The sequence below is a fragment of the Choloepus didactylus genome, chromosome 4 (genome assembly GCF_015220235.1).
Source record: "Choloepus didactylus isolate mChoDid1 chromosome 4, mChoDid1.pri, whole genome shotgun sequence".
Taxonomy (NCBI): Eukaryota; Metazoa; Chordata; class Mammalia; order Pilosa; family Megalonychidae; genus Choloepus; species Choloepus didactylus.
Genome location: NC_051310.1, coordinates 40821524 through 40845186, shown reverse-complemented (window position 1 = coordinate 40845186; position 23663 = coordinate 40821524). Strand labels below are relative to the sequence as shown.

General features: G+C 45.4%; 1 protein-coding gene across 6 annotated transcripts in view; it reads left to right on the top strand.

The window, feature by feature from the left end:
- Nucleotides 1-23663, top strand: part of SMOC1 (SPARC related modular calcium binding 1) — a 159816-nt gene that overhangs the window by 52514 nt on the left and 83639 nt on the right. Inside the window, exon 1 of one of the 6 annotated variants that reach the window (XM_037832424.1) lies at nucleotides 4660-4732. The exons of the other annotated variants lie outside the window; for them this stretch is intronic. The gene's annotated coding sequence lies outside the window, so the exon portion shown is untranslated. Of the gene's footprint in view, nucleotides 1-4659; nucleotides 4733-23663 lie in introns of those variants that run through there. 6 annotated transcript variants of the gene reach the window in all.

Here is a 23663-nt window from a genome sequence, read left to right as displayed (position 1 = left end):
CTCAATTTTTTCAGAAAGCAAAAATGCAGTCTCCTCATAGTCTGGGTCCGTGTAATCCCTTGTTTGTTTATGCAGGCTCCATGTGCTCGAGGCCAGGGCCAGGGCCAGGATGAGGGTCCTGCCCAGCGCAGGCAGCTTTCTAGCTAGATTTGCCAACTCTAGCATGGCTCCCGTCCCAGATCAATCTGATCTTTGGTGTGTGTGGCTGTGTGTGTTGGATTTTGTAGGTGCCCTACTTTGGAGGTGCTCTTCTGTTGGCTTCCTGGGATGTTTATTTCAGAGTGCAAGTGAGACAAGACTCCTCCTCAAATAGCAATTTGGGAGAAAATCTAGATTAATCCAGAATTCTTCTGACTCCGTTATGCCCACCTGGGGAGAGTTATTAATATTGCAAATATTACATATCTTCAGAATCCAAATAGTTAAATCACATGCGTATGTGTATGTGTAAGTGTATGTGTATGTGTAAGTGTATGTGTATGTGTATGTGTATGTGTATGTGTATGCTTATGTTTGATCTTATTTTCCACCTTTGTCTTTAATTCCCCAAGGGTGGGTCAGGAAAACATACCTTTCAAACTCCCAAGCGTTAGATGGTGTGTGTGTGTGTGTGTGCTGAGATATTTGACAAGGGCAGCAGCCCTTGTGGAGAGGGAACGGCTATCTTGAAGTCTCGCTGCACTGGGGTGGCATCTCTCTGGAGGGCCTGGAATCCCTGTGCCTCTGTGCAGCTTGCAGCCTTTCCTGGGGAGACCTTTCTGAGGGGGTGCTCCTGGTTGTGCTGTGATGGGCCACCATCCACCACCTCAGAGGCCCCACACTGACTGTTAGAGGAGGAAGCGGAAGGAGGCAGCTTGAGCCATCCCACTTGCTGAAGTCTCTCTCCTCCATTCTCTATGCCTTCTGTCTCTCCCTCATCCAATTTGGGTCAGAGGGCTGTGGAGGCCCTAATAAACACAGCCACCATTTGTCAGTGTTTCTAGTGCGCCAGGCATTGTGCTAAGTGCTTTATATACATCATCTTACCAGTCCTCATGACAAATCCATGGGATGGACATTATCCTCTTTATGTTACGGTTGATTAAGCTGAGGCTCAGAGAGGTTAAGTGATGTACGCAAGGTCACACAGCAAGTAAATGATGGAGCTGGGATTTGAAATCCTGGTCTGATTCTGAGGACGTTGTCTTAAATATGCTACAATGGCCACAGAGGGCCTGAGAAGCCAAGTGCTTTCCAGGATATTGAGTGTGTGTGTGAGAGAGAGACATATTCTGAAAGTATGTGAGAACTAGGCCTGGGACTCATAGAAGCATTGAATCTTGAAGGTTTATTCACGAATTTGAGTCCCCAGTGAGGGATGTGATCTTCAGGGGAAAAGTACAAGTCAATAAATAGCTGCTTGGGTGTGGATTAAATACAGGTGGAATTTCTTGTAGTAATTGGGAGTTTGGACAAACTCCACAGGACTTGTTTCTCAGCATGGTCATGGAAGGAGGAAGGCCCAGTGGAGTGGAGCTGATGAAAGACGAGGAAGACTTCTTACAAGAAAACCTCTTCCTGGTGGCTGGGGACCAGCGTCTCTTCTGGAGATTGAAGTAGGGTCTGGTGCAGAACTCAATGAGGGTCTGCTCAGCTCTACCCAGGGTGACCCTCCCCTGAAGAAGTGGGGAGGCTGGCCAGGGGGGTCATACCCCCTGAGAGAGCAGCCTCTACCCCCAAATCTACCTTGGACGTGGGGCTGCGAAGTCCACAGGTACCTTGATGCCTTGCTTCTGGATGGCCCCTGGTTCTCTTCATCCGTAGCAGTGCCGTTTTCACCTCTGCACATTTCCAGCCAGGCCTACTGAGTGGCTGCATGGTTGAGCCTGGGAGTCAGCTGCTGGGTTATCTTACTTGAGAGGTCTGTGTGGCACATGCCTTGTGCCAAAAACATTTCTGATGGTGGATGGATGCATGTTTGGGGTGAGGAGAAGGGGATACAGAGTCCTCTTTTGTGAGACATTATGTTTAAATTGCCTAGACCAAACTGTGGCTCAGAGGAAGTCCTCTTTCTTTCTGTTGACAAAAAGGTACAGAATAACACCACTCAGTCTATTCCAACCACTTTTTCTTGGGTAGGTGACAGCAGCAAGTTCCCTTTGCTGGACTTTTGAGGGCAGGAGGCTTGACGAAGGGCCCCTGGGGACACCAAAGAATAGGTGTGGGAGCCAGAGTTACTGGGCCTCGAGGCTTGAGCCTTGGGAATGCTCTCTCTCAAGGAGGACCTGGGGAGACTGTCTGGAGAGGAGGCTGGCATTGGTCAGAGAGCAGCTTCGGAAGCTTGTTTCCAGGCTGGTACCTGAAACAGCTCTTGGCCTGAGGTGGCAAACGCTGGAGGTGACCTAATTGCATCGCATTCACTGAAGTGGGCTGGAGCCAGAAGATGACAACAGCCGTTTCCAGAATCTTCCTCCAAACCATCTTCTACATTGATTCTTACTTTCCATTCCCACTGCCACTAGGCAACCCATGCCCTTGTCAACACCTCATGTCTGGATTTCTGCCTGAGCCTCTTAACTGTCCACTTGCATTTATTCCCTTTCCCCTTTAGTCTGTTCTACCCACTGTGGCCCGAATAACTAGCTGCAAATACCACTTTTATGAAGAGACTTTCCTATGCAAGCCTCCACGGCTTCCTCCTGGCCCACTGCGGGAAGCCCCTGCTCTCCTGAGTGACCCCACCCCATCTTCACACAGACATTCTGTTGCAGCCAAAGTGGTCTCTTCTCTGGAACTTGCCCATGCATGGGCATCTTGCTTAAGTTGTTCTCCCCTACCCCATACCATCTTCCCAACCCTGGGCACAAATTGTATTTACCCTTCAAGGTGCAGCCCAAGTCCTGATGCCTCTGTGAAATCTTCTCAGCTGCTTCAGCACCTCTTTTTCCATGAAACTTCAACCCTGTTTGCTATGACTCCTTTTGACAATTAGGCAATGAAGTAGATGGTCAATGACTCCTTTTTATTTGTTGGTCTTTTCTTCCCACCAGAGGGCTGGCTTCTGAAAGGAAGGAGCCGGGTCCTGTTCTTTTGAAGCCCAGTGCAGGCTCTGGGCCAGGTGTGTCATAGGTCCTCGAGAAATCATTGTTGAATTGATCAACAGAAAAGAAGCTTAAATTGCAGCACGAGGGATTTAGATTAGACTTAAGAAAGGATTTCTAGAGAGTGGTTGGATGTTTAGAAGGCATGGCTAAAGAAGGATGTAGTAATACTACTTATTGTAACATTTATGAAAAATAAGAGAAAATTCTGAGAAATGCTGCTGGTGGAGGTGGTGACAGTAGAGGTTTATGTGGAGCAAGGTAGGTGAGGAGAGAGAGAAATGGCCATGTTTTAATGTCCAGTATACAGACCAGATTTTCAGCTGGAACCTGCTTTTCTACTTCTGATTCTTGTCGTTGGCTCAGGGCTTTCCCTGCTTCTCCTTCCCTTTATCCTGTGTGAGCCAGGCCATAACTCAGGGAGTGGGGAGAGAAGGGAAGCAGGAGGCATGCTGGGAAGTGGGGAGTGCCAGCCTCGTTAGGACCAAAGCCATGGAGCCATCGTCCAGTCCTGGGCATCCCGAACTGATGAATGGCGTTGCCATCTTGTTCCCTGAAACTCTGAGCTGCTTGCCAACCAGGGACCAGGTGCCGGATGCTTGTGTGGTCTGGCATGCTCAGAGGAGTACAAATACCTGCCTTCCTCGCTACCCTGTGTTTCTCAAGACACACGTTGGCCAGCCAGGGTTATGCTTTGGTTTGTACCTGGAATTCTGTGGAATCATAGTCCCAACTCTTGAACAGGGGCTATCTCCCAGAAGGCCCCACTGGGGGAGGAGGTAGGACTTTGGAAAACCAAAGTTTTCCAAAATTGGAAACATTCAACCACTCTTAGTTTTCCTACTAATTACGGATGTATTTGCAATGGAACACGTGAACGCAAGGCTTGAATGCCAGCTAAAACACAGGTGATGCCCTTCTCTGTGCTGTGTTTGGGTACTTTGGCAGAGGCACTCCCAGGCTTTGCTGCAAAGCTGTCCTCAGTCCTGCATGGCTCCTTCTGTCTCCCTGGGGGTGGGGGTGCACTGAGCGGTGGAAGCGAGAAACAAAGACGCCCACAAAGGAGTCAGGAGGAAAGGGCGCTGTGGGAGCCGGAGGGACCTTTTGGTTCCCGTTTGGGCTTCAGATGCGGCATTGTTCATACAGGTGCAGCCTCTTCTCCCCGTCCTCAAAGGATGGATTAGGCACATTCAGCCTTTGTTCTGGCGCTGCGGCCGGCCCTCTTCTCTATTCATTAAAAGGCGGCTTTGTGGGCTTGGGAACGGCCCTTGTGCTTTGGGAGCCCCTGTTCCGGAAGATGGAGAGATGCTGGCAGGGCAGTGGCGGCCCTGTCCTCGTGACCATTTGAGAGTGTCATGGGAGCTGTAAGGGGGGTTGGGGGGTGGGCAAAGGCCGCTCTTTCAGAGCTGGAAGTATTGAGGTGGGGGGTGGCATCCCATTCTCCTCTTGCCACAGCTGAGGAGTTCTGAGAAATTCTGAGATCAAGAGGAGCAGGTCACTTGAAATGTGAACAGTGAGGGTTGCGCGTCTCACCAGCTATCCAGCGCCTAGCATGGTGCCTGGCCCACAGAGGACATTTAACAGCTATGTATCAAACGAATGACTGTGGCAAGTTGTGGAGCTAAGACACGAAACTACCTTGCAGGTGGTGGGTAAGTGATTTTGGTTTTGAATTATTTTGCAACAAAGTCAATACAAAAGCATTTTTGTTCTAAAGGCATCTTTTGGGAATGATGGAAGAGGAGATGCTGTCTGCTTCCCTCTCATACTTGAAGCTAGAGCTGCTTGTCTTCCACAAGTCTTACTTGTATCCAAGTGATTTTAATTTCTTCCCCATTCCTCCAGCTGGCAACATATTTTCCACCCATCATCGCCTTCTGGTCTGAATACTGGTACAGGGTACATGTCTGCCTGTGGAAGGCTGCTGAATGCTGCTACCTAACCACAGCACTGCTTTTGATCGGAAGATTAGGGTTCATCCTGACTGTGAAATCCAGAGTTTCTTCTGCAGAGAAGACCCAAGACCACCTGGCTATGCTTCTGAACTAAAGAGAGAGACTAAATTTTGGGGAGGCTGTTGCCTGGATAGATGGTGCCCATGAGATCATCAAGGCCCAGACAAACTGATGGTACCACGTGGAAAGGATGCTACCTTGAGGAAAGGATCCTGAGTTGTGCTGTGCCTTCATTATGAGGTGTGTGTGTGTGTGTGTGTGTGTGTGTGTGTGTGTGTGTGTGAGTTACAGGAAACTTGGCCAGACTCCAGGAGATAAACAAGCTAAGAGGAAGGCTCCTTTCCCCTCTGACTTCATTCCAGGGTGGGCTTCTTCCAGTCCCTGGCCTCATCGGTCCTTTGGCCCTCAGACTTGGTTGTTCCTGAGGTGACACTAGAGTTTGCAGTAAAGCCTTGGATGCAGCTTTGCTGAAGAGGCCAGGTCTGCTCCAATCTATTTTGGATTTTGCATTTGCTTACCCTCATACCCTTTAAAAAATGCACATTACAGGAAACTTGGAAAATAAAGAAAAATGGAAAGTGAAAAATAAACCAAACCCACCTATGTTCCTATCATTTAGAAGTAACCACTGTATCTATCTTTCCTTCCGTCTTCTTTCTTTCTCCCCAAGTATATTTGTGGGGATGGGAGAAAGATATACATGTGTATATACATATATACATACATATATGTATATGTGTATACATCTATATTTATATATATGTTAGGTATCCTGCTTTATTTTAAATTTAACTTTATATTGTATTTCCTTGGCCAAGTCTTGGGAACCACTTTGGAAGTTGAATTGAAAGTCTTTTGCTTCAGAAAGCCTGAGAAGTCCCCAGTTCCTTGGGAGTGTGCCTGCTTGTCTGCTGTCCCCGACAGCTCTCTTGGTGGATTCAGCTCTGCTTGCTATCTTGTTCCCACAGGATTGCTTAACAAGTGGGTTCTGCTGAGTGCAAAGGGTAAGCATCATGTCAATCAGGTTGCCTAATCCCATGTTTGAACTTCAGGTTCTAAACTTTAGGTTTAGGTTTCTAAATGCCTGGACTAAATGAAAAAGAGACTAAAAAGTCTCAAAAGCCAGATACCATTTTTTTTTCCTTAAAATAAAGGCTTTTGAGAGGCAGGGCAAGATGGTGGCTTAGGGAGCTGTGGAATTTAGTTAGTCACCTGGAACAACTAGCATATAGCCAGGAACAACTAGTAAATAGTCTGGAACAACTGTTCAGGGACATCTGTGACAGGACAAACATTGTATACCAGTCTGGAATGGGTGCAATGGCTGAAATTGCAGCATAAGAACTATAAGTGAAGCTCTCCAAACTGCAGAGCTGGTGCTCCATCCCCACTGGCATAGCAGGCTGCGTTGGAAGACTTCCCAGTGGGAAAAAGAAGCAGTCTACTAGGAGGAAGGGAAGGCAGCTCAGTCATGCTCCAGTTGTGGTTTTAGTTCAAGAATTTGGACTATTGAATACAAGCTGTGAGCACAGATAAACCTTAACCAAATGGGAAAGGAACCTAGAGGTTCTTCCTGGCAGAGAGGAGGCAGGGCTGACAGAAAAACAAAAAGCCATAACTAAATAAAAACAGAGGCTTTTGGAATTGACTGAGCTCAAAATACTGGAAAAGGGTTGTGTCCTAAGAAAACGGGCACATAGAACTAGGCATCAACACCGGTTCTTGACTGGTTACTGAGGGGCTGGCGACTGGCTCTGAAAAGGGGATTTCTTTCTTTCCCCCTTTTTTTTCATCTCAGTCTAAGTAGCTCATTAGAGAAAGCCTCAGGCATTTTCAGTAGTCATTGCTGACCCAGGCAAAGGTGGAGTTAAGATAGTCAAAGGAAGAAATCAAATGTAGGAGATAAATCCCTAAAGGGCTTACCCTCCCTAAGAAAAGGGAGAGGCAGGGCCCAGTTCAAGTGGCTGCCCTCCTTCAGAGAACTCAGACCCTAGGGCCTGGGGAAAACAAAAACAAAAACAAAAACAGCTTAAGCTTGGCTTCTGACATTCTCAGTCCCTAGCAGGGACAGGGTCAACTGAGAATTAATTTACACTGGTGGGGAGCTGCAGGCTGACAGGCACCACCTGCTGGGCAGGATAGGAAAAGTATAGTGTCTAGAGGCCTCACAGGAAGGTCTGACAGCCTGCTGGGTCTCATCCTCAGGGAAGCCTGGTACTGATTAGACCCTCTTTCTGAGACTTGGGCCCATCTGTTCTGGGAAAATCTGAAACCAGATGCCTAGACAACAAAAAATTATGAATCATACTGGAAGAAATGAAGATATGGCCCAGTCAAAGGAACAAACTTACATTTCAAATGAGATACAGGAGTTGAAACAATTAATTAAGGCTCTTCAAACAAATATGCTAAATCAATTCAAAAATCAAATCAATGAGTTGAGGGGAGATATGGCAAAAGAGATGGAGGATATAAAGAAGACATTGGGCAACCATAAGGAAGAAATTGAAAGTTTGAAAAAACAGTTGGTAGAACTTATGGGAATGAAAGGCCCAATAGAAGAGGTGAAAAGCACAATGGAGACAACAGCAGCAAATTTGAAGAGGCAGAAGAAAGGATTTGGGAGCTAGAGGACAGTATGTCTGAAATCTTACACGAAAAAGAACAGATAGGGAAAAGAATGGAAAAATATGAGCAGGGTCTCAGGGAATTGAATGACAACGTGAAGCACATGAATATATGTGTCATGGGGGGGGTACCAGAAGGAGAAGAGAAGATGTGCCAGTTTGAATGTATTATGTCCCCCAAAATGCCATTATCTTTGATGCAATCTTGTGTGGGCAGACGTATTAGTGTTGATTAGATTGTAATTCTTTGATTGAGTGTTTCCATGGAGATGTGACCCACCCAACTGTGTGTGATAACTCTGATTGGATAATTTCCATGGGGGTGTAGTCCTGCCTATCTGGCATGGGACTTGATTAGTTTACTACAGCACTATATAAGCTCAGACAGAAGGAGCAAGCTTGTCACAGCCAAGAGGGACACTTTGAAGAATGCACAGAAGCTGAAAGAGGAGCTGTAGCTGAGAGACACATTTTGAAGACAGCTGTTGGAAGCTGACACTGACATTTTGGAGAACACCATTTTGAAACACAACATGGGAGCAAGCAGATAGCAGCCATGTGCCTTCCCAGCTAACAGAGGTTTTTGGTTCCCACCGGCCATCCTTCAGTGAAAGTACCCTGTGTTGATGCCTTGCCTTGGACACTTTATGGCCTTTAGACTGTAACTTTGTAACCAAATAAACCCCCTTTATAAAAGCCAATCCATTTCTGGTATTTTGCATTCTGGCAGCATTAGCAAACCAGAACAGGAGGGAAAAGGGGCAGAAACAATAATAGAGGAAATAATCACTGAAAATTTCCCATCTGTTATGAAAGACCTAAAATTGCAGATCCAGGAAGTGCAGTGTACCCCAAACAGAACAGATCCGAATAGATATACTCCAAGACACATAATAATCAGGTTATCAAATGTCAAAGACTAAGAGAGAATTCTGAAAGCAGCAAGAGAAAAGCAATCCATCATATACAAAGAAGTTCAATAAGACTATGTGCAGATTTCTCAGTAGAAATCATGGAGGCAAGAAGGTGGTGGCATGATATATTTAAGATACTGAAAGAGAAAAACTACCAGCCAAGAACAACATATCCAGCAAAACTGTCCTTCAAAAATGAGGGAGAGTTTAAAATATTTTCAGACAAACAGACACTGAGAGTGTTTGTGAACAAGAGTCATGCTCTACAAGAAATACTAAAGGGAGCACTACAGGCAGATAGGAAAAGACAGGAGAGAGAGGTTTGGAGAAGAGGGTAGAAATGATGACTATCAGTAAGAGTAAAGAGAAAGAGAGAGAGAAAAAATAAAAACAAAGTATAACATGTAAAATCCAAAAGACAAAATGGTAGACAGTAGACATTATATTGAGTGAAATTAGTCAGAAACAAAAGGATGTATACTCTATGGACTCACTAAAATGAACTAACATTGATGAGTGAAATTTGAGATTTCAAGTTGAGAACACAGTTTGTCAGGAGATAGAAAGAAGCTAGAAAATGGGCATTTGATGCTGAAGGAGTCTGTAAGGTCCAATAGGATTGATTGTATAGATCCAGAAAAGGATAGCATAATACTGTGTGATAGCACAATATTGTAAATATGCTGAACAAAGATGAGTGTGAGATGGTTGAAAGTGGAAGGCTAGGGGCATTTGTGACACCAGAAGGAAAGAGAAGATAAACACTAGGTATGTATAACTTAGCAAAACCTAGAGAGGTCAATGGCGGTGATTAAATGTACAAATATAAGAATGTTTTTAAAAGAAGGAGAACAAATGAATGTCAACATTGCAAGGTGTTGGAAATTGGATGATATAGGGGATTAGTCCAAACTGGAGTCTGCACTAATGACAACATTGTAAGATGCTTTCATTTATTGTAACAAAGGCAATATACCAAAGCTAAGTGTCTATAAGAGGGGGATATAAAGGAGTAATATGGAATTCTTGGTGGTGGTGGTGTTATCTGACCTTTTCATTGTATTGTATTTTACTTTTATTTTTCTTCTATCTTTTATTTTTTTATTCTTCATTTTCCCCTCCTTTTCTTCTTACTTTGCGGAAGAATTGGAAATGTCCTCATATAGATTGTGGTGGTGCATAATTATGTGATTAAAAAGGGAAACATTGTTTATATAGAATGGAATGTATGGTGTGTGAATAAAACTGTTTAAAATGTAAACAGAGGGATACAAGTACTGGAGAAAATGTGGAGAGGGGGATGTACCTATTCACTGTCAGTAGGGAAGTAGAATGGGGCAGCCCCTCTGCAGGGCAGTGTGGTGGTTCCACAGGAAGCTAACTATGGAGTTGCCATATAGTCCTGCAACCCCATTATTGGGTATATACTTAAGAAGAACTGAGAGCAGGGACATGAATGGACCTTGCAAACTGGTGTTTATGGTGGCAGTATTCATATTCACAATGGATGGAGGTGACCCAAGGGTATATCGACTGATAAATGGAATGGTGAGCTGTGGTGTATATATACAATAGAATATTGAGTGGTGGCAAGAAGAAATGAAGTCGTGAGGCATGCACCTAGGTGAATGAACCTGGAGGACAGTATGTTGAGTGAAATAAGCCAGAATTGAAAAGACAAACTTTATAACACCTCACTAATATGGATTAACTATAATGTGCAAACTCTGAGAATTGAATCTGAGAGCACAGGTTATCAGGGGAAGGCTTATGGTAAAGGTTCCTAGATTGTAAGCTCTTACAGCAGTCACATTGATTCATGAGTTGTAATGGCTGTTTCTAAATTCTGAGATGCTGAGCTGTTTGCATATAACCTGGTTGGTCCCTATAACTTCGGGTATCTGTGTGACACCTGAGACTCAGAGCCAGAGTTCGGCGGCTATGAATGTCAGCATTACCCCATAAAGAAACTGTTAAAGAAGCTGAAAAAGAGATCAGACTTTATTAGAGATATGAACAAAATGGGCTTGGTTAGGACAAAGACAAACCAGACTAAAGGGAAAAGGATGATACTGACTGTGTTTTAAAACTTCAATTTCTGTGTGAGAACAAAGGAAGAGATGTTTATTTGGTGGAAAATCTATACTTTCTGTAGCATGCTATATAAAGTAACTTGTATGGTCTATTTACTCAAACACCATAATTACATGAAACCTTGAAATAGGGGTGAGATCTGGTTGGTTTGTACAGGTTAGCATGAAACCCCGATATATCCCAGAATAATTTGGGCAGAGAATAAAAAGTATTTGCAAAACCCCTTGAAGGACTGGGGAAAATCGGAAGTATTAAACTTCCCCACCTGGGGAATTCCTGATATTCTCGCAAGCGTTGGGGACTACCATTGTAGTAGTCCAATCTCTCGATCTTGGGGCTTGCCCTTATGAAGCTTGTTACTGCAAAGGAGATGCTAAGCCTACTTATAATTGTACCTAAGAGTTTCCCCCAGAGAACCTGTTTGTTGCTCAAATGTGACCTAAGTCCTCTCGGCAGGTGAACTCACTGTCCTCCCCCTATGTGGGACATGACTCCCAGGGGTGTAAATCTCCCCCCCACTACATGGGATATGACTCCTGGGGATAACCTGGACCCAGCATCGAGGGTTTGGGAAAGACTTCTTGACCAAAAGGGGGAAGAGAAATGAAATAAAATAAAGTTTCACTGGCTGAGACATTTCAAATGGAGTCAAGAGGTCACTCTGGAGTTTATTCTTACGCATTATATAGATATCCCTTTTTCATTTTTAGTGTATTAGAATAGCTAGAAGGAAACACCTGAAACTGTTGAACTGCAGCCCAGTATCCTTTATTCTTGAAGACGATCATATAACAATATAGCATATGGGTTGATTTTGTAATTGTGAAAACCTTGTGACCCACACTCCCTTTATCCAGTGTATGGAAAAATGAGTAGAAAAAAGGGGGACAAAAAGTAAATGAATAATAGAGGCGGGGCAAAGGGGTATGAGATATTTTGGGTGTTTTTTTTACTCTTATTTTTATTTTTATTTTTATTTTTATTTCTTGGAGTAATGAAAATGTTCAAAAAAATTTTGGTGATGAATGCACAACTATATGATGGTCCTGTGAACAATTGATTGTACACTTTGGGTGATTTTATGGTATGTGAATATATCTCAATAAAATTGCATTAAAAAAAAGACTTTGTCTAGGAACTAAAAGGGTTCAAAAACGGAAGAATCATTCTTTCTCTCCCTGGGACTGGGTCTGCTTTGGTTTTCCACCCATCTCCCATTCCTGCCTGTAGAATTTGACATGGTTTTATTTACTTTTCCTTGGCCCCATTTGGGTCAATAGGATTTCTGTTCCATCGGGACAGCCTCATGCTTGTGTGAAGTAAGCACGAACCCGGGTCCTGGGCAGTGGTTACGAGACCTTGTCTGCGCGATGCAGTGGGGCTGTCAGCTGGAGATGGTCTTGAGGGCACCAGGGCAGTTTCACGCGGGCCAGACTGTTGCTTCTTCTCTTTTGTCTGGAAGGGACTTGAAAGGCATTGTGTGTGTATGTGTGGGTGAGGGTGTGTGTGTGTATGTGTGTGTGGCCGTGTGGGTGCATGTGTGTGTGTGGCTGTGAGTGTGTATGTGTGGCTGTGCGTGTATGTGTGGGTGTGTATGTGGTGGGTGTGTGGCTGTGTGTGTGTGTGGCTGTGTGTGTATGTGTGTGTGTGGGTGTGTATGTGTGTGTGGCTGTATGTGTGTGTATGTGTGGGTGTGGCTGTGTGTATGTGTGGGTGTGGGTGTGGGTGCACAACCCGAAGACCAGCACCAGGATCCCAAGATGCCAGTGGAAAAAGCAATAAAAGGAACTGCCCAATTTAAACACACAACACCAACATAATTCAATGATATAGCAAGACCGGGGGTCTCCTCCCCTGTTTGTCTCCATCTGCACTTGCTCAACTCTCAGCCCCAGGGCTGTAAAGGAGTGAATTTCCTCACGTGCTGTGGATATAGCATTGCTTTCTCTGTTATCTCCCTTGTCACTGTAAATTGCTCCACAGTGTAAGTGGAGATGAGAAGATGAACCTGTATGTATGCTGTAGTGTCTGTCCCAAACGAAATGGGCATTAAAGTAACACTTTCCTTCATTTTAATCCCCATGACATTGAAAGTATACCCTGTTTCTCCATTATGGAGCCACGACATAATTCCCAGGGGCTGGGAGGGCAGAAGACTTCTGCCTCTTCCTCCCACCATGTTTAGCATCTGTGTGGAGGTCTTTAATTGTGGGTGGGCTATGGCGAGGCTGTTTGGGGCCCCTTTCCCTGACAAGGGAAACAGTAGGTGGTAAAAGCAGGAGGACGCGCTGCAAAGTTTGTGAGTGGACAGATAGCTTCTAAGGTTAGAAAACTAACAACAGTAGCACCAAGAAACCCAAGTTTTGGACTGTGGAGGGCCAAAGGCAGCCCTCCAGCAAGATGAGAAAGGAGCCTCGGCCAAGAGAAGAATCTGTCTTTCAGGCTGAGCGACTCAGTCCTGAAGGGGGCTTTGGGCCTCTCTGCCGCCTAGGGTGCTCGTAGGCTGTCGGTGTGTTGGGGGTGGGGGCAGGAAGCACCTCGCCACAAGTGGCCCGTCACTGGAGGGAGTAGGGGTGCCTGTTCATGACTTCTATGGGTGGGGTGAGGACTCACTAAATAGGGTTTCACTCAGTTCCTTTGGGGAACATTTTGGGGTTTTGAAGGGCTTATGTCCCATAGCTTGGAGCAGATCTGTGTGGAGAGGAAAACAAAGGCTTTCAGCACTTTCATTTTCGCTAATAACTTAGCTAGCTGCTTTCTCCTTCAATATTCTTGACCCTAGGTTCTTAAACAAGGGTTCGTGGTTATGTCCCCAAAAGATTACTTCCCAAGGGCTCTTCTGGGTGTATGTGCATGCACGTTATGTTTGTGTGTCCGTATCATGGACACACACATGCCTCAGCTAATGGATAGATTCTGTTGATCAGCTCTTTTATTTGGGGGCTGCACAACTCCCACCAACCTTAAATTCTCCAGCCTGCTCTCAGCCAAGTGTTATTAGGTTTATTTCAGCCACACTCTGAGTTCCTGAGACATGTTGTTGACCGGCTTGGGAGCTGTAGAGGCCAGGGTAGTCTTTATGGAAAATTGATTTCCAGAGCCACATCTGGCCTTTGCAAATTCATCCTAAGTTTGGGGCTACCTGATTTGACTCCCATGGCCTGCCAAGTGGACCTGCACTACCATGGATTTGTGATTATTCTTGTAACTGGTATATCCAGGCCTCGCCTGTCTGTGATTACAAAATGATACCACATTTACACTTACTCTCAAAATACAATGACTGAAAGCCCCTCCTCTGTTCAGACAGTCACCTCCCTGCTTACTTTGGGGGTGCCTTAAATATTTGCACAAACTCGTCATAATTTCCCACTTTGCCCAAAGGAGCCGCATTGCTGGCAGCGCCCATCATGAGAACACCCGGGTCTGTGCCAATGGAACTATCTCCAGCTGCTGCCAAAGCTGTCGATTCAGATGCCAGAACAGGGCTGGGTTTCACGCAGAGGTGTGGAAAAGGACCAGCCTCATTTCTGTGTCTCTTTGTCACCCAGGCCCTGAAATTGCTCTGCTCTGTGTGCGCCCAGAATCTTTCAAGGTGACCTTAAATCTCTTGAACACCCCCTTTCAGCTTCTGCACCTCCCACCAAGTCTCCAGTGAAAACAATTCCGTCCCCACCAAGCACCCAGCTGGATGGGGACCAACCCGGGTCTCTTCCAGACCCCCCCCCCCACCCACTTATAAAACACGTGGCCAAAATCACTGGATGCAAAATATTACTGGTGATAGTGGGACCAGGTGGGGTGGGGCAGAGACAGAGTCTGCAGGAGCAGTTTCTGGGCCCCACTGCAGTTAGCAGGACGCTCCGCGATAGGTTAGATATTTCCATTCTTGGTAATACCTAGTGAAAACTTTGGGCATGTTGCCGGGCAGAACACTGCTGGAGTGTTCAGGATACCCTTTGGAAGGAGCCACTAGCCTTGGCTAACTGAATTCCAGGTGGAATGAGAGTGCTAATTTCATAGACCCTTTCTACCAGACCTGCACGTCAGCATCATGGGGGTGAAGGACGGAGCACTTAGAACAAAACAGGCTTGTGAAGAAAGGGAAATTCCTCTATCCTCTTTGCCTCTGCACCCCCCACAAGTCTGTGTCCTCTCTTGTAATCCACAATTGCTTGCATGCACCCTGAGTGCCAGGCCACTTTGTTGCTGCTTGTTAATACCATCAACTTAAGTTTTTTCCCCCTACGTTAGCAGGCTGAGGGGATCAAAAAAAAAATCTGGGTTTTGGAGAGCGCTCTGTTTATTTGATTTGGAGTGAGCAGAGTTTTTATTTACACCAGAGGAAGAGTTTGAGGGATTAGGAGTGGGGGATAGGCAAAGGGCTTTCTCCAAGTCTGGCTTTGTGACTTCTATTATGTCAGCATTTATTGACTGGGGATGCCAAGCAGGAAACAAAGAGGAATGCTTTCCTCTTCTGATTGAAAGGTTTGATGTCCTGCTGGTGAGCGGGAGGGCCAAAACTCCAGCATATTTAAGCTAAAGGATCCTCTCATTCAATGAAACAGTTATATCTCCTCTTGTCCTCATTTGTTCTTCTTCCTCTCCAACATGCGTGCTTGTGGCATCCCACTGTCCCCTTCCTAGGCTTGTGGAGTCCTGTGGGGCAGTGATGGAGGACATCGGTCATCTCCTGGGTCCTTGGTGCTCTTATTTCATCCATTGCCCTCGGCTTTCTCCTGGTGCATTGGCTTTTCTGCCTGGGCTAACCAGCTCTTGGGCAAAGGCAGAGTACATGGAGATGCCTGGTGTTGGGCTCAAAAACTCAAAGTGACTGAGCTGTGCGGCTCCACTTGCCCAGGCTAAGGCTGAGTTCTTGGGGGCTGCTGATGGGTTTGCCTCATTGATCACAGTGCCGTCAAGCTTATCACACAGGACACCCTGCACTTCTTTGGTCCCAAATGCCCCCTCTTTTCTATCCCCCTACTGCTACATTCAGGTAGAGTGACCCTCTCCTGGGCCTCTCTGGTGTCTCTGATACCCCTGCCAGAGATTTCTAAAGCTCATGTTTGATCTTGTCTTTTGCTTCCTTTATTGTCTCCAATTCTTATATTAAAAAAAAAAAAAAAAAAAAAGGCAGGTGGAAGTTTTCAGGACCATCCATGAACCTTCTCCCCAAAGTTGTCATATCTAAACTATACTGGGAAATTCGTTTGCTTCTCTCCTTCTGTGTACCTGTTGCTGGTGGGCAGGATGCCCTTTAAACGTCTGTTTCTGATTCTGAAATCCTTTACGGTCCAGTCTACAGTACTTCCTCTGGGGAATCCTCCTGGATCCGTCCCATCAGAACTAACTTGTCTCTTCCTCTGACCCCATAGAACATGGGTTGTACACAATGGGGTACCACTTCCTACAGTTCCCGTTTGGTACCCAGCACGGCCCTGGGGCTCAGTATGTCTTTGCTGAGTGGATGGATGCTGCTTTTTTTCCCCCCCTTCCCTTTCCTTTCTTCCTGACTTTCTGCCTCCCTCCCTCACTTGCTCTTCCTTCCTTCCTTCCTCCCTCCCTTCCTTCCTTCCCTCCTCCCTTCCTCCTCCTTCCTTCTTCCCTTCCCTCCTTTTCTTTCTCTCTCTCCCTTTCTTCCTTTCCTTTCCTGTTCTGTCCTGTCCTTTCTTCTTTTTGAGTTAGTTGTGACCACCTTCAGCTTCCCTGGCATCCATTTTCAAATGTTCTTTCCTTTCGTCAATTGTGACTTAGGCTTTGCTTCCTGGTTGCTGATTTTCAAAATGCAGTCCCTATGGAGTTAACTATACACTGTCAGTCTTTGCAACTGGATCAGCTTTTGGAAGCAGGGCTTGGGTTTTTGTTTATTTTCATAACCCCCAATGCACCTAGCACAATGCCTGGTAATTGAAGGGGGTAGGCAGAGAAATCTCCAGAAAGCTCATTGAGTGCCTAGGGGAAGGTCTGAAATCCTTTAAAGCAAATGTTCTTCTGGATTATTTTTTTACTTTTTGTGTTTTATGTTTTTCTGTTGCTTATTGAGGTATAATTTGCATACAGGCCAATTCACCATTTTTAGGTGTACACTTTTATGAATTTTAACACATTTATATAACATTTGTATAACCACCACCACAATCAAGATATAGAATATTTCCATCATCCCCACAAATTCCTTCATGCTTCAGCCCCTGTCAGCCATTGATCTGACTTCTGTCCTTATTTTTGCCGTTTCAGGTTGTCATAGAAGTAGGATCACATGTTATAGTTTTTTGAGTCTGACTTCTTTCACTCAGCTTAATGTTTCATTTTCTTTTTTGAAATTTAATTGCTTGGGCCTTGACCCATGCTTTATCTGCACACCCACCTTTCCGAAAGATTGGCAAGGGATGTGGGTTTGAGGGTGTGGATGGGGCATTCGTGAGCTGGAAGTGTCTGAGTAAGTGCTACCTTCTCATCCTTCTTAGGGTCTCTTTAGACCAGGGCCTCAGCTGCCTCGTCAGGCCCACCGAACGGCCCTCCTTCTACCCCACAGTGGCACCCTGTGTTGGACAAGCTTGTCCCCTGGGTCTTGACTGGTCACCCCCATGGCTAGGGGGGCACAGTGTGGGAGGGAAGCGTGGTGGACAGGGTGGAGTGACCACTAAATTCCTCCCCTGGGGAGGGGGTGGGGTTGGGGTGACGAAGGTCAGGCCTCTTTTGGCTAAAACAACAGAGGTGGGTCCAGCTGCCGAACAGCTGGAGGGGCGCCTGCTTTCCCTCAGCAGCGTGAAAAGCCCTTTAATCTGGACGTGCTGTTGTCAGGCCCCGCAGCCGCCGAGGGTGTAGAAGAAGAGCAGACGCCGCCTGGCTGGCAGACCTCCCCTTCCCTTTGACCTCCCTTATCTCCCCTCCTCCATCTTCCTGAGTCCCGCTCTGAAGCCTCCCTTGCACCTGTGTAAATGCGGTGGTCGTGGGGTCAGGGAAGGGTGAGAGCCAGCTGGGCAGAAACAGGGATGTGGGTGTTCAATGCAGATGATGGATTAGAGAGTGGGAAGGTGAGTGATGTTTTCATGTGAAACTGCTCTTCATTCCCTGAGATGCAGGCCCTGGAGAAAAAGGCTGAAGTCCAGTTTTGCAGATGGGGAGGCAAGTGGCAAAAGGGGGCAGTCCCTGGGTTAGACGGCCGGAATGCGGTTCTCCATTCTTCGATCTGGGTGTTGGCTCCAGGAGCAGGGTTTTTTCCTCCTTTCAGTAGATTTACCTCCCAGAAAAGCTTTTTGGTGCTTGAGTTTTAAAAACTTGAGCTGGACTTTGATTTACAAATACAACAGAGAAAAACAAATGCTTAGGAAAGCTCTCTGCCTCTGGAGACTTTCCCCTCTCCTGTCCACCAAGGGGCCACCGCCAGAGACCCCAGCCAGCTCCCACCAGGGCTGCCAAAGCTAACAGCAGAGCCCCCCGCCATGTCCCTTGGCCAGCACCTGGGGGTTCAGCACTTGATATCCCTGCATTGAGAGAGGTGGTAGTGTGGTGTAATAGAAAGAATTAGGACCTTTAAAATCAGAGTTGAAATGATGTTCTGCCACTCACTAGCTTAATCTCACTGAGCCTCAGTTTCCCCATCAGTCATTCAACCCATAACTATTTATTGAGGACCCGCTTCAGGCAAGGCCCCGTGCTATGCACTGGGGATCGACTGCTACCTTCAGGGAGCTTACAGCCTCGTGGGGAGGGTGGGCAAGCAATATATAATTAAACAATTAGTTATTTACTTATAACTGCGGCACAGGCCATGGTGGAGAGACAGAGGGGGTTCTGGGGGCTCATCACAGGCATCTTGACCTACTCTGGGATCAGATTCCTCCAAGGAAGCAGCACTGAAACTGGGCTCAGAAGGGTGAATAGGAGTTTGTGAGGTGGATGTACATTCCAAGGAGAGGGGCCAGCACATGCAAAGTCCCAAGGCAGGAAGGAGCATTGAAACGGGGCTAACAGTTTTTACCTGGCTGGGTGCCTGGGCATCAGGGGTCTTCACTGTGCCTGTGACCTGCCCAGCAGGCACACAGGTAGGGATTATTCTTCTCTTTTTTTCCAAAGTCATTTGCAGGTTGGACTGGAAAAGTCATCATTATTTATAACATTAATTCTGTGGAAAAATGAATTCAGGGTGCCAGCAAACTGACTAAGGACCAAATCCATTTTATCATCTGGCTAGTGTTCCTTCTTGAGTGCATGCATATGGTAGCACTGGAAAAACCAGAGGGCTGAGCACACTGACTGTTAAGTTCTCAGAGTTTTCCACCTTGACATGTACTCATTTCAGACTCAGCCACTAGGATGTCTCAGATGACCGCCTGCCTTATAGGTGAAATGACTTCTTATCTCCAGGTGGTGGAAAGTCTTCCTGGGGGGCTGAGTGAAGTGAATTCTGAAGCTAAGACCAGGCTCATTGGAAACGATCCATGGATCACTTCGTGATATCTTCCAAGGGTATATAGGAACTGTCTTAACTACTCTGCTGTATTGTCTTCAACAATTCAGGGATTTTTTTTCTTTCCTTTAATTAAATGGAAAACTGTGTTTATGGCTTTGCTGATGGAATGGATGTTTCTTAAAAGGGAAAAACAGCCTCTGTTACTCTGTACCTTTGATAGCTTTAAGCTTTTGGTAGTTGTTGGACAAAGAATATCTCTTTTCATAATAGGTGATAGAAAAAGGAGCTTCTTATCCTTTGTCCATGGTATGTATTTAAGGTAAGTTTTCATATTCATCTATTTATTCCTCAAACTGTTATTGACCAACTGCTTTGGATCAGGTGCTCTGTCAGTCCCTGAGTATGCAAAGAGGAATAAGATATACTACTTTATAGACATGTAAACAGATAAATGATAATTCAGGAAATTGAGTGTTTTGGTAGAGGTAAGAACAAAATGCAGTAGGAGCACCAAGGAAGTTAATAGTAGTGTTAAAACATGGACACATTTGGTTTTTTAAGATAATAACCTCAGTGCCAGTATGGAACTTGAACTTAAACAGGGGTAGAGATTGGTGGCAGAGTCAAACATCTAGACAAGAGATGATAAAGGACTGAGTGAAGTCAATGCAGGTGAAAGAGGAAAGCCTGCTGGAGAGAGAGGCCCAGCCAGCCCCCAGCCATTCCAGCCACCTCCAGTGAAGCACCACTGAGTGAAGCCATAATGAATGTTCCAGCTCCAGCCAAGCTGTCAAATGAATGCAGCCAAGTGTATTACCTCTGCAAATGTATTGGCACTGCAAATGGAGAAGAACCTTCCTGCTTAGCCCAGCCAACCCACAGAATTGTGAGGAATGATAACTTGTTGTTTGAAGCTACTAAATTTGAGGGTGGTTTGTTTTGTAGTAACAGATAAATGAAACAAAATGGTTAAAAGTGAGTTCCTGAAACTGAGTTACATATGGATTTATTAAAGAAAAACCTCCAAGTAATTTGAATTTGGCCTGGGCATTTTGAGTATGATATCATAAAGGGGAATGCCACGTGCTGCTCCAAATTGTGGACCAGTGAACGGGCCACTGAGCTCATTGTTTAGTAAGACTCCTGTCTGCTCGTCAACAGCTGGGCAAAATATGGAGCTATACCTGTTGACAGAAAATGCCTGTTCAGAGTTTTAGATTTAGATTTAGTTTTAGTTTTAGATTCTGGCTTTAGATACTTGCTACTAGCAGGTGGACATTAAGACTTTGAGAATAAAGAATTGCACATCTCCTCCTAGATAGAACCTTAGGTCGGTTCTGTGTTGCCCCACATTGTCATGGAGACTTGGCAGTCAGTCAAACCAATGGGGTGGTCTCCCTGCGCAAAAGCTGTGGCAGAGTTAGTATTCTCCTTGCTGGAGCCACAGGGCAAGGATCAGCCGGTGTACACTTCAGACAGAAGAAGGGGTTGTTAGTCTAACATCGATTCCATCTACTCTGGCCTCCTCCATGGCCAAGGCAGCCCCCAGCCAGTAGCTCACTTTTCCAGCAGGAAGGATGGATTGTTTCTATATCTGTCAAGGCCTGGCCTACTTTACAAATGTGAGCAGAACATAAAACGTCATGTGTTTGCTTTGGAGTCATTCACTCCGTAAGGAGAGAGGCAGGAGCAGGGAAACAATCGCAAATGCACAATTGTCCTGGCCCCTTTTTTTGGTTTCCATATTACCCAATAATATTTAACATTACTATTATTATTTGTCATTTGTTTAGGCAGAAGGTAGGGAATATGTAGGAGGATTTTTATAAAAATACTATTTCCTCAGTGTTTGGCCAGTTGGGGAGATAGAACAAGCTTGTTCTGGCCCAATACCAAAAATTTCCACCAGCTTGGTTGCTCTTGAGCCCATAACACCCTATTGTGACCCAGGGGTTCATGTCCCAGCTGGGGCACTCAAGACTCTTTTGAGCATGCTGAATGAAATGACACAGGCCACAGGCCAGTGCTGGGCGCTTGTAGCCTGTACCTCCTGTCCCCTGCAAGGAGAGATGAAGCTGTCACCTTTATGATGTCAGGTGGACTGTGATGAAGTCCTGAGATATCCTGACTGTCGTTCAATTGGCAAAGAATTGATATAATGTCCAGTTGCAAGATCTGCAAATGATTCTCAGAATCTGCATCTTTTGATCCTTGGTCCAATCAGTTTTAGCCTAGCTCAACTAGGACAAACTCATTTGAGTCCTACCCTCCCTTCACCTGCCTCTTGGTATGTCTATCCTATAGCTGCACTGTTCAACAAGTGGCTATTTAAATTTAAGTTAATTGAGATTAAACATAACTAAAGGTTCAGTTCCTGAGTTGCACTAGCTACGTATCAGCGTTCAATAGCCACTTGCGGCTTGTGAATGGTGCAGATAGAGAGCATTTCCGTCATTTCAGAAAGTTCTGTTGGACTGTGTGGCTTTGTAGCAGTAAGTTCTCTCTTAGTCCTGTAGTATCCTGTTAACGTTCTGCATGATGGTTGTCTGCTCGTCTGTCATCTCCATCCTCAACTATAAGCTCAATGAAGACACGGACTGTGCTGGCTGCATTCTGCTCCCTAAGCCTAGCACAGTGGTGGGCTCACTGTTGGTGCTTGTTTGTTGAGTAATGAGTAGGTGAACAGATGGAGGAATAAGCTGGAAGATTGCCTCATCCTTGGTGTTTGTGGACCCAACGTTAGCCCCTCAGGGGCCTGGAGGTTGGGTGATTAGGGCACAGCCTTCCAATTAAAGCTTCGTTTTATAGAACTCATTGCCTTTTTTTTTTTTTTTTTAATCTTCATTTTATTGAGATATATTCACATACCACGCAGTCATACAAAACAAATCGCACTTTCGATTGTTCACAGTACCATTACATAGTTGTACATTCATCACCTAAATCAATCCCTGACACCTTCATTAGCACACACACAAAAATAACAAGAATAATAATTAGAGTGAAAAAGAGCAATTGAAGTAAAAAGGAACACTGGGTACCTTTGTCTGTTTGTTTCCTTCCCCTATTTTTCTACTCATCCATCCATAAACTAGACAAAGTGGAGTGTGGTCCTTATGGCTTTCCCAATCCCATTGTCACCCCTCATAAGCTACATTCATTGCCTTTTTTGAAAACTATCAGAAGCTCACACTGTTCCTAAAACAGATAAAAATGAGATACCATAGACGACTGAAGATTTTATAATTTGGTCTTGAGCATTGGCCCAGTGCTGCCTCTGAACTTTTTATTTGGCCTTGAGGACCAGTAATTTCTAGAGATGAAACTTCTGGCAGCTGTTCTGAAGCCATGAAGGATCTTGGTGTATTGGGGTAGTGGGGCTTCTTCTGAAGCTCTTTAACCTGCTTATTTGCAGACAAAATGTTCTCCTTGTTATTAAGCTGGTCTCTAGCACAAGCTGCTGTGGTGTCTCTGTTGGCACAGAGGAAACCATTTCCAAATCAAACTTATGGTCCATAGTTCAATTCCATGGCAACACCTCCAGCCCCACTCTCCTGTGAACAGGCAACCTCTGTGAATTTAGAAAAAAAAAAAAAACTTTGTCTTTCTCTCCCCTCATTTTTTTGGAGTGTTCTCTTAAACAGCCCCGCAGTGATAAAATAGTATAGGGATCCTGTGCAGGTTGGGAATATCTGTTTTGATTTAACTTCCAAAGGAGAAAGGTGAACAAGAAACTTTATCAGGAGCTGCTTCTCCCAGTAGGCTCGAAGTGCCTAGAGAGCAGGACTGCCTTATTTGGATCTTAGCATTTAGTGTCTCGCATGCAGTAGTCTCTTGGTAAACATTTTTTGAAGTAATGAATTCATTTTTGCAACTGGGTCAGTGTTTCTGTTTGCAGTGTTGCTCTGTAATAATGAAAGGCAGTGCTGGGTACTGGTTAGAAGCATGACCCTGGGGCCAGGCCACCTAGGAATCAATCCCAGCACTGACATTTCTATGCTGTTTAATGTTGGGCAAGTTGCCTAAATTCTCTGTTCCTTAGTTTCCTTATCTGTAATGCAGCCTGCCTCACAGGGTTATTATGAAGATTAAATTTGTTAATATATTTTAAGTGATATATTGTTATCAGCTATTGTTATTATCACTCTTCAGATGTAAGGACTGGCTACAGCACCCCTCTGAGACCAAGGATGAGCCCTTTGGTTTTTCAAGGAGTTGGAAGGTACAGTTATTTCTGTCTCACCTGGGCATGAGAATAAGGCTTCTACTGATACACATGGCAAAATAACCTCTTCAAGGAGGTCTTGAAACCCAGGGTCTTTGTTTGGGTGAGTGGCACAGATCTCCAGAGACAAGGAGAGAAAGGATGCTCCATTGCTTGGCCTGGGAGCTAGGGCACAGGGACACCAGGGAGAATTATAGATCAGAAATCCATCTGAGGGCACCATGCAGGGGGCAGAAGGGAGACTTTTGAGACCAGCATTGTTGGGTGTAGCTACCTGTGTCCTCTGAGCATCTCGAAGTGTAGGGCCAGGGCTGCCCAAACCTGCCTCATTCAGCTGGACCTTGGGTGC